The sequence below is a fragment of the Myodes glareolus genome, chromosome 6, assembly GCF_982192425.1.
Source record: "Myodes glareolus chromosome 6, mMyoGla1.1, whole genome shotgun sequence".
Lineage (NCBI taxonomy): Eukaryota > Metazoa > Chordata > Mammalia > Rodentia > Cricetidae > Myodes > Myodes glareolus.
The window spans coordinates 81,506,009-81,515,799 of NC_142031.1; the positions used below are offsets into that span (position 1 = coordinate 81,506,009).

Here is a 9,791-nt window from a genome sequence, read left to right on the forward strand (position 1 = left end):
AAACAAAAAAGCCTGAAAACCTAAGTGCAATCCCCAGAACTCATAATGTGGAAGCCAAGAACGAGATCCATGGGGTGCAGGTGGCACCAGCAGTGGGAGGGCTGTTGAGGCTACCTGTGTGCGGAGGTAACAACACTGACCACAGACGCCTCGATGGCATTAAAGTCTTCCCCAATAAGGAGCTCCTCACTGCTATCAAAGGCCCTGAGGGGACATCAAGTTGTCATCTGACCTACACACACACACACACACACACACACACAAACACTCACACTCACACAAACACACACACACATGCTGTAAGCATATGCACAAACACACGCTGTAGCACATGCATACACACACATGCTGTAGCACATGCATACACACATACTACAGCAATGCATACGCACACGCTGCAGCACATACATACACACACGCTGTAACACATGCATACACACATGCTGTAGCACATGCATATGCACACATGCTGCAGCACATGCATACATACACACTGTAGCACATGAATACACACACATGCTGTAGCACATGAATACAGACACGCTGTGGCACATGCATGCACACACATGTTGTAGCACATGGATACATACACACGCTGTAGCATGTGCATACACACATCTGTAGCACATGCATGCACACACACACTGTAGCACATGCATACACACAGAGAGACAAAAAAATCTATAAATAAATGTGTTTTTTAATTTCATTAAGAAAGTATTCAACATCCAGAGCCATGGGAGAAGTGCAAATTGTAAGTACTTTAAGATCCCATCTCTTCCCTGTAGACTGATGATGTTAGCAAGCTCTTTGGACTTTTTTGGTGGGGGGGGCACCACCCAGCTCCCAAATGAGTTACACACAAAGGCTTATTCTTCATTATGAATGCCTGGCCTTAGCTTGACTTGTTTCTTGCCAGCTTTTCTTAAATTATCCCATCCACCTTTTGCCTCTGGGCTTTTCCCGTTCTCTTACTTGTGTGAATCTTACTTTACTCTGTGGATTGCTGTGTAGCTGGACAGCTGGACCCTGTTGTCCTCCTCCTTCTCTGGTCACTACCCTTCTCCTCCCCAATTTCTCCTTCTATTTATTCTCTCTGCTTGCCAGCCCTGCCTATTGTTGCTCCTGCCTTGCTATTGACCATTCAGATCTTTATTAGGCCATCAGGTGTTCTAGACAGGCAAAGAATCACAGCTTCACAGAGTTAAACAGATGCAACATAAACAAACGCAACACACCTTAACATATTCCCCAACACTTCCCCAGTCAGAACGGTTGTCATCAAGCAAACCACTCACCATTGCTGGTGAGGATGACGGAAGAGAGGAAGCCTCATTCACTCTTGGTAGGAGTGCAAGCTATTATGTAGCCACTGTGGAAACCAGTGTGGAGACTAAAAGTGCAAGAACTAAAAATATGGCTATCCCACTGCTGGGCATCTGGAGAAAAGTGCATTTATCCGCTACAGAGATGTCTGTACTTGCATATTCACTGTCTCACTATTCACAACAGCCAGGAAACGGAAGCAGCCTAGATGGTCATCAACAGGTGGATGAATAATGAAAATGCGACACAAATACACAACAGAATTTTACTCAGCAGTCTAAAAAAAAAGAGAAATCTGCAGAAAAATGAATATAACTGGGAAATGTTAAACGAGGTAATCCAGGCTCAAAAAGATGAACGCTACACAAGCCTCTCATATGTCAATACACATATTGCTAAATATGTGTGTTTGGGTGAGGGAAATGCAGGTAGAGCCAGGAAGCCAGAAGAGGTCCATGAGATGGGGAAGCAGTCTTTAAGGTGAGGGGGAGAGAATAAAAGGTTATGGTGTGAAAGTGGACAGGAGATACTGCAGACAAAAGATACAGCAGGTGAGGTAGGCCAGAGGGAGGAGGGGAGGGTGGGGAAATCATCCAAAACGATGTGTGCAGTGTCATAAGGAAAGCTACTACTCTAGCAGCTAGATTTAAAAACAAAAAGCCTTTCTTAAATAGTGTATGATGCCTCCAGATTATCATCCCCACACTCAAGAGTCTGAGGCAGGAAGACTACCATGAGTTTGAAGCCAACCTGGGATGCAACAAATATCATACCAACCAAGACTTTGGATGGACAGACAGACAGACAGACAGAGACAGATATTTGAAAAGGTTTAAGTAAACCTCTAGGTTAATTTAAATAAAAGAGTTGGCATAAATCAATATTAAGTATATAAAGAGCATTAAGCCACAGTCAGTATCTACAAAGCTACAAAAGGAAACTGTGCGTAACTTTCTGGTACTAAATTTAAGACACAGACAGGGCTGGAGAGGGCTCAGCAGTTAAAAGCACTCGTTGCTCTTGCAGAGGACCCAGCTTTGGCTCACTACAGTCTGTAACACCAGTATCAGTGGGTCTGATACCCTCCTCTGGTCTCTGAGAGCATTGTTTGCAAGTGGTAAACACACACACACACACACACACAGGCAAAACACATATACACATAAAATAAAAACTAATTAATTAACAGATAAAAAGTAAATTTGAGAACACCTAACTGGATCATATTATTAATAATCAAAACTGAATTGAGAAAAAAGGGGAAATCAAATGAATTAACAATCATCTTAAAACTTAGTTGTCAGTTCAGGATATGGTAACATGTATCCATAATCCCAGCACCTGGCTGGTGGAGGCAGGAGGATCAGGAATTCAAGGACAGCCTTGGTAACAGAGCAGGTTCAAGGCCAGTGTAGACTATGTGAGACTTTGTATCAAAAAGAAAAGAGAACAGGACGGTGTCAGGAACTTAATCCATGTGCCCTATGTAAGTGACCTAAGTGGTTTTAGAGTTGGTTAGTTTTACCAATTTTTAAAGAACATATAATCTTTACATCTTATAAACTGTTCAAGTAAAGTATATATATATATATATATATATATATATATATATATATATATATATATATATGAGGAAAAACTATCCAGCTTATTAATAGGACTAATTTAAACTCAATAAGCATAAGAGAACAAAGGAAATGTTTCTATTTTGATGTAGGAGGGTCAGGAGGGTCTTCTGTCTATGTGTTACTTTCATTGGTTAAATAAAGAGACTGCCTTGGCCTTTTGACAGGACAGCAGCTTAGATAGGTGGAGTAGACCGAACAGAATGCTGGGAGAAAGAAGCAGAGTCAGGCAGACGCCATGATTCTCTGGCCTGAGATGGATGTAGGTTAGAATCTTCCTGGTAAGCCACAACCCCATGGTGATACACAGATTACTAGATATGGTTAAAGCAAGATGTGAGAGTTAGCCAAGAAGAGGCTAGAAATAATGGGCCAGGCAGTGTTTAAATGAATACAGTTTCCATGTAATTATTTTGGGTGTAAGCTAGCTGAGAGCAGGGCAGCAGGAACGCAGCCCGCTGTTCCTTTTACAACACTATTTTAGTTTTTTTGAAACAGGGTTTCACTGCACAGCCTTGGCTGTCCTGCAACTTGCTATGTAGACAAGCCTGGCCTCAAACTCATAAAAATCTGCCTACCTCTTCTTTCTAAGTGTAGGGACATACACTGAGAACAGAAAGAAACCTCTTATTTGTTAAATATAAACAAGACCTCACAACAGTCTAAATGTGATCGTTTGATGAGGGGTCCTTCACCCTTATAGAGACCTTTCTTTTTATTTGAGATTTATTGATTTATTTTTATATTGTATGTGGTGGGGTGGGCTTGTGAGTACAGATGCCCATGGGAGCCAGAGGAGGGCTCCCTTGGAGCCTGAGTTACAAGTGGCCATGAGCTACCTAGTGTGAGTGCTGGGAACCAAACCAGTCCTCTGCACGAGCAGTACTCATTCTTAGCCAGGCTCTTGCTACACAGCCCTGGCTGTCCTAAACTCCCTCTGTAAACCAGGCTGTCCTGGAACTCACAGAGATCCACCTGCCTCTGCCTCCTCAGTGCTGGGATTAAAGGAGTGTGTCATCACACCTGGCTAGAACATGTTTTGATTGAGGAGGTCACCATTATCGGAATCATTAGTCTTCCAGAATTCTCTCCTTGAGAAATAAAAGAGAGACATCCTCCGGGCATCTAAGTCAGCAGGGTTGTTTTTGTTTTGCTTTGTTTTGTTTTGGGGGGGGGGTAATCAAACAAACTGAACTTTCTGGAGAAAGTAGGTAGGTACCATAAAGGAGAAGGATACAGTGATCTCCAGGGCTGGCTGCCTGTGAGAGTGGCCAGGGCTATGTGACCAAATCAGGCCAAATATCCCCATGTGCATTAACGTGAGATCGCCCATGGAGCCAGGCTTCCAGATGCCAGCTCACTACCCTGTTCACAGAGAACTGAGCATCAAGACACACTCACTCCCGTCCCCTCACACTGCTGTAAAGAATGACGATCTCAGTGGACAGCTCTGGAGACATGGTCTGCCCAGTCTACTTCAAAACTTCCAGCCTTATACTGGAACTGCACCGGAATCCCATGGGATTCCTGGAACTCTAGTCTGGCTGGGAAGCTTCCAGAGAATTCTGGATACATCTCACGAGGCAGAGCTGTTTCCCAACTATGGTGTAAGTCTGGAACAATTCTCAAAGACTTTCAAAAAGAAAAGACAGGGGAAGACGAAGGATTTGGGAGGCAGATTTTAAAAGCAATCAAAATAATTGACTGTATTAAAACAAGAACTATTTCCCTTTTTGACTTTTCCATAATAATATTGCTAATGTATGTGGACAGTAGTGCCTGGGGTGTGTAGACTTTCACCACTGACCTAAGTTTGAGGTTTGCTTTCCACAGTTAGTGCCTGTACAGCCATGGCAAATTCCCCTCTAATCTTGGTTTCTGAATCTCCACAATGAAAATAATAACAGTTCTTTCCTCAGAGACTTTGAAAATGAAATACTCCATGTGAGTGTTTAACACTTGTTGAACGTTAGCTATCATTACTGTCAAAAGCTGAGTAACCCTGGCAAACACACAGAAAGAAAAAGCCACTATAATCCCCCATCCATTTCAAAGCATATAATTCCAATTGTTACAGATGTGTTTTCAAAGAGCAAAAGGCTAGTGCTTTCTAATCCATAAACTTGCTATTACCCCGTACTCTGAGGATCTTCTATGTGACTCGGTATTCTGTATGGTGCAGTGTTTAAAGGCCACGAAGTGTTCCTCCGGTGAGTCTACTTTTTGACAACTGTTTTAATCTGCTGGCCTGGTCTGTCACCCGGGTACCCTGTCCCTTCAAGAGACAAGCCCCTCCCACTCCCAACCTCCCCCTTCTGCCAAGGCAAGTGGATCTCCCACCTCCTCTCCATTCTCTCTCTCTCTGTCCTTCTTCTGGAGAGGCAGCTTCTGCCTCTCTCCCTTCTCCCACTCTTCCCTTCTCCCTTCTCCCCTTCCCTTGCACCTCTATAACCCACTAAATATACTCTATACCCCAGCTCTCTCTGCATGACATAGCTGTCTGTCTGTCTTCCACTTGGCCTCAGGCCACCCACCAGGGGACCCGTGAGGCCTTGGGTGGCCAACCGCTGCCCCTCATGGGACCACTGCCCCTCGTAGGACCGGCCTCAGGTCCCGCCTCTTTATGAATAATAACCACAACCCCTGCTCTCTTCTCTCAATATGTAGGTTTCTATACCCATGTGACTTGGCCAGACGGTAGCTGACTTTCTCTAGGCTGTTTGGAGATATGGCCTCCACCTCACTATCCATCACACTCACCCTGAGGTCAGGGACCCTTCTGTGGTCTGCTAACATCTCCAGAATCTCACCATAAAGCCCACTCCGAGGCCGCTTAGTCAGACTTTGCTGCTGGATGCCTGGCAGACGACCCTGTTTAACTAGATTCATTCAGGGGTGTGGAAGGGAACATTGCCAGAGGGCAGTTTTCTCCAAACAGTAGAAGGTTGACTTCCAGGGCTTTAGGACATGATTAGAAATTCCCAGGAAGAGGAAGAAACAAAAGATTCTTATCTGGGTGCATTGTTTTTCTAAGCAATGGGGCCACACAAGTTCAACACTTAGGACTTGCACTTTAAAAAAGGTGGTCCTTATGCTGTGAGACCACTGACAAAGCCTTACTAATTCACACAAATGTGCACTGTCAAACTGGGCAGAAGTGAGTGAGAGCCTGTTTAGAATAAGCCCTCCCCCGCTTTCAATGAATTCAGTTTTTAAATCCTCTCTATGGTTTATTTATTCTTTCACAAAGTCATACATCTGTAAAATGTACTTTGATCTTCTCCTCCCATTGTCCTCTAATCACTTTCTCCCTCTCCATCTGTGTGTGTGTGTGTGCGCGCGCGCATGCGTGCACGCGTGTTCCATTTCACTTTATTAGGATTACTTGTTCTAGCATGGGTGGGGGTTAAATACTCGAGCAAGGGCAATTTACCAATCTCTGTCACTAGGAATATCCCCTAGAAACTCCTCAGGGAAGGATGGGGCCTTATGAGTCCCTCCTCATCCATGACCAACAGCTGGTGGGCCTCATTTTGTGGCTATGAGTTCATGAGGCATCATCCATACCATGTTGAAGAGAATAGGTTTTCTTAGTGTGCCTTCCCATCCTTCACTTCTTCCACTCGATTTGCTCTCTCCGCCAAGTTCCCTGAGCCTTGCAGGGGAGGATGCAGACGGCTCATCAACAGTCTCTTATTCTCAAGACTAAACGCAGTTATGAGTTTCCACATTACCATGGTCTTTAAATCTTTATTTCTCCCCTGACCTGACTTAAAAGGTTTTTTGCAACATGTGTTATGATCTCATTATTGTTTGTAGAGAAAGAGAATAGTTTTCCAGAAGCTTGTCGTCCTTAAGGGCTAGCTGAAGGACCTGAGTTCAGATCCTCATGCACCCACATAAAACATTCAACTTGGCCAAAATGAGGCATGCCTGAGCAGAGACAGGGTGATGCTGGCGTTTGCCAGTCTGTTGGAGAAAACAGTGAGCTCCAGGTTCAGTGAGAGACTTTGTCTCAAGGGAATAACACCCTCCCCTGCCATCCATAGATGCGTGCACACATGCATACACAACACACACATAAACACACCTTCAAGAAACCAACAAAAGTATGTGTTTCTCACATACGATGAAGTGCAGCATTCCCCTGCAGTTCCTCCCACACAACAATGTTTTGATGAAGCCCTGCCTGCTTCCAACAGCTCTGATTCTGAGTCGGAGAGGCAGATAATCAAAATCACTCAATCCCTAAAACACAAACAACGAACGACAACAAAAACTCCTCCCGAATCCATCTGCGTAGTTCCAGGAAAGACTCGAGAGGCTCTCTGGAAGCAGCCATAGAACTAAGCCCATCATGGAAACATTGATTCAGCCATAATAGGACCCGACATAAAAACCACACAAATGAACTAAACAGCTCTTCCTCCCAATCAGAACTCAGCTAAAGCCACAGCCTCAGGGCTAGAAACTAGTGCTGTGTTTTGTTTGTGGTCCTTCTCATTTTAGCCTCTTCCATTCTTTCACTTGTTTGCAGATGCAAGAGCCTTCCTGCCAACCTCTAGCCTGGGGGAGGCTGTAATAGCTGGGTTAGAGCAGTCAGGAAAAAGCTCCCACTAATAGTGGAGACTGAAGTCTTCACTTTCAGAAGACCAGCTTCTACAGGGTATGTTTTATTTACTGCTAGCTGCTTTTTTGCTGCTTCTTTGCTTTTTTCCTTTCTGTGGCGGCAGTGGAGGGGGGACAGCATGTGCCACTGTGCGTGGGTTGAATATGGAGAACAACATGAGGGAGTGGCTTTTCTCCTTGCACTGTCTAGGGTCCCCAGCAATCCAACTCAAGTTGTTAAGGCTTAGCAGCAATACCTTTACTCCCTGAGTCATCTCACCAGTCCTGAACACAATTTTTTGGCTAGCATTCTATCTTGTATTATGAGTTTTGCCGTCTAGTTAGATTAACTGTCATTGTTGGGGGGGTATACAGTTGGAAAGAAAGGAGACATACGACAGACAACTAGATACCAGGATGGGTTCTACCGAACCATACATATAGTAGAGTCCTAAAGGGAATCCATTTTCGTTCGCACCTGCACCCACAAGGTTCACATGCCTAATCCGGGCGCAGGACACTGCTGCAACAGACCCTAGGGCAGACTGTTCCGACGCCGGTGTATGGACCCCTTGGCCTGGCTGGCTTGGCCTGGCTGGTCATCTCAGAGGGATGGAAACGAACCCAGCGGTGAGGACAGGACCGCCAAGAACAGGAGCCTGGAAGGCTGTGGGGTGGGGTTGGAAGTATGGTAGACGTGGGGATCCTGAGTTCCAAGACGCGGGACAGGGTCTGGTGCCCAGGTCTGGGTGAACCACGCATGGGTTTACAGTCCCCGCCCCGTCCTGCCTGCCCAGGAACCTGGCTGTTCCGTGCAGCTGAACTTTTCTTTCTTTGCAGTTATGCCCAGGGCAGAGAGAGTCTGCGGGGCCCAGCCCTTTGCGGGCCCTGGACGTGTCCAGGAGGGAAAACCCCGGAGAAGTCCTTTGTCCCCGCCCAAAACTCCAGCGAGCTGGGGCGACCCCACCCTGGAGAGGGGCTCTCGCCAAGCCTCCTCCGGCCGGTCCCTGGGGCTGATCACTCACGGGCAGCGCTGCTGGTGCTCCGACTCTGGCCACGGCCATCCACACAGCGAAGAGGAGAGGGGAAGAAGGGGAGGGAGGAGGGCAGAGAGGGAGGGCCCTGGCGACTGCGCGGGGCGGGGGGGGGGGGGGGGGGGGGGTATCGCGCAGGGCATTCCTTTAGTCCCCGCCCCTCTTCCCCGCGGGTCTTCCCTTCTTGCTCCTTTCTCCACCCTGGATCCCCCAAAGTTTTTCTGCTTTTCTGCTGTGAGTTTGAACACTTACTTCTCTCCCCAAGCCAGCTGTTCCGGGCAAGTCTGTACTCCCCAAACAAAGAGACGTAACTTCATGCGCAGAAGTCTGAAAGGGGGTCACCAGATTATCTGGAAGCCTCCTCTTTTTCTTTCAAAGTGGAACCAGCCGGGTCCACAGCGAAGGATGGATAGTCATGCTAAAAAAAAAAAAAAAAAAGGCTCCTTCCTGGGTAATGGCCAGGCCAGTGAGAGTGAGTGAAGGGCCACGCTGTGTGCCCAAGGCAGGAATTCGCAGCGCTTCCTACGTGCCTCCTGGAGAGTACGTGAGAGAGAAGAAAGGAAAGAAGACCTCCTCCTCCCCAGGGTTTCCAGAACAGTACTCCCTCTTCCCTTTTCTCCCTGCCGACTAACAGGTGACTCTCAGCACATCTTGGCCTCTTTCTCAAGTGAGACTGAGCCAGTTACAACAACAACAACAAAAAAAAAAAAAAAAAAAAAAAACCGGGAGTGGGACGCCCCTTTCCTGTAAGGATGCCGAATCCCAGAATGGAGAGTTGAGTTGGATTAGCTAGGGTGTGAGGGAAGAGGACATTCCGGGCCCGAGGGTTTGGAATATTTAGGAGAGTTGGGAAATAGTGCAATGGATTGTGAGTGTAAAAAGAAATCACGAAGGGTTTCACACAGCATTCCCATTCGTTTCGGCATTCCCCAGGATGGACACTCAGTGGGGCACCTGGTGAATCCCTGTACTCACAATGGCAATCGAGAAATATGGGTTTAGTGGTCTGCACCATGAACTGCCAGGGAAGAGAACTCGTGCTTGAGTTAGGTGAACAGCTCAACCTGAGTGCTGAGCTGCCAGGTGGGGGAAGCTGGGAACCCTGGTGGAGCCTCCCCCTTAATTCACACAGTAGTGGGATTCATCTTTCCCGGTGTCATTTTCGTGGCCTTGGAAAACCTGGTAAAATAGAAAAGAT

At 46.5% G+C, this 9,791-nt stretch overlaps 1 protein-coding gene across 2 annotated transcripts in view; it reads right to left on the bottom strand.

Moving 5' to 3' along the window:
* Nucleotides 1–9,011, bottom strand: part of Ston1 (stonin 1) — a 43,779-nt gene extending 34,768 nt beyond the window's left edge. The window contains exon 1 of one of the 2 annotated variants that reach the window (XM_087907286.1): nt 8,846–9,011. The gene's annotated coding sequence lies outside the window, so the exon portion shown is untranslated. Of the gene's footprint in view, nt 1–8,584; nt 8,700–8,845 lie in introns of those variants that run through there. The other variant, XM_087907285.1, reaches the window with a different exon arrangement.
* Nucleotides 9,012–9,791: the final 780 nt, after the last annotated feature.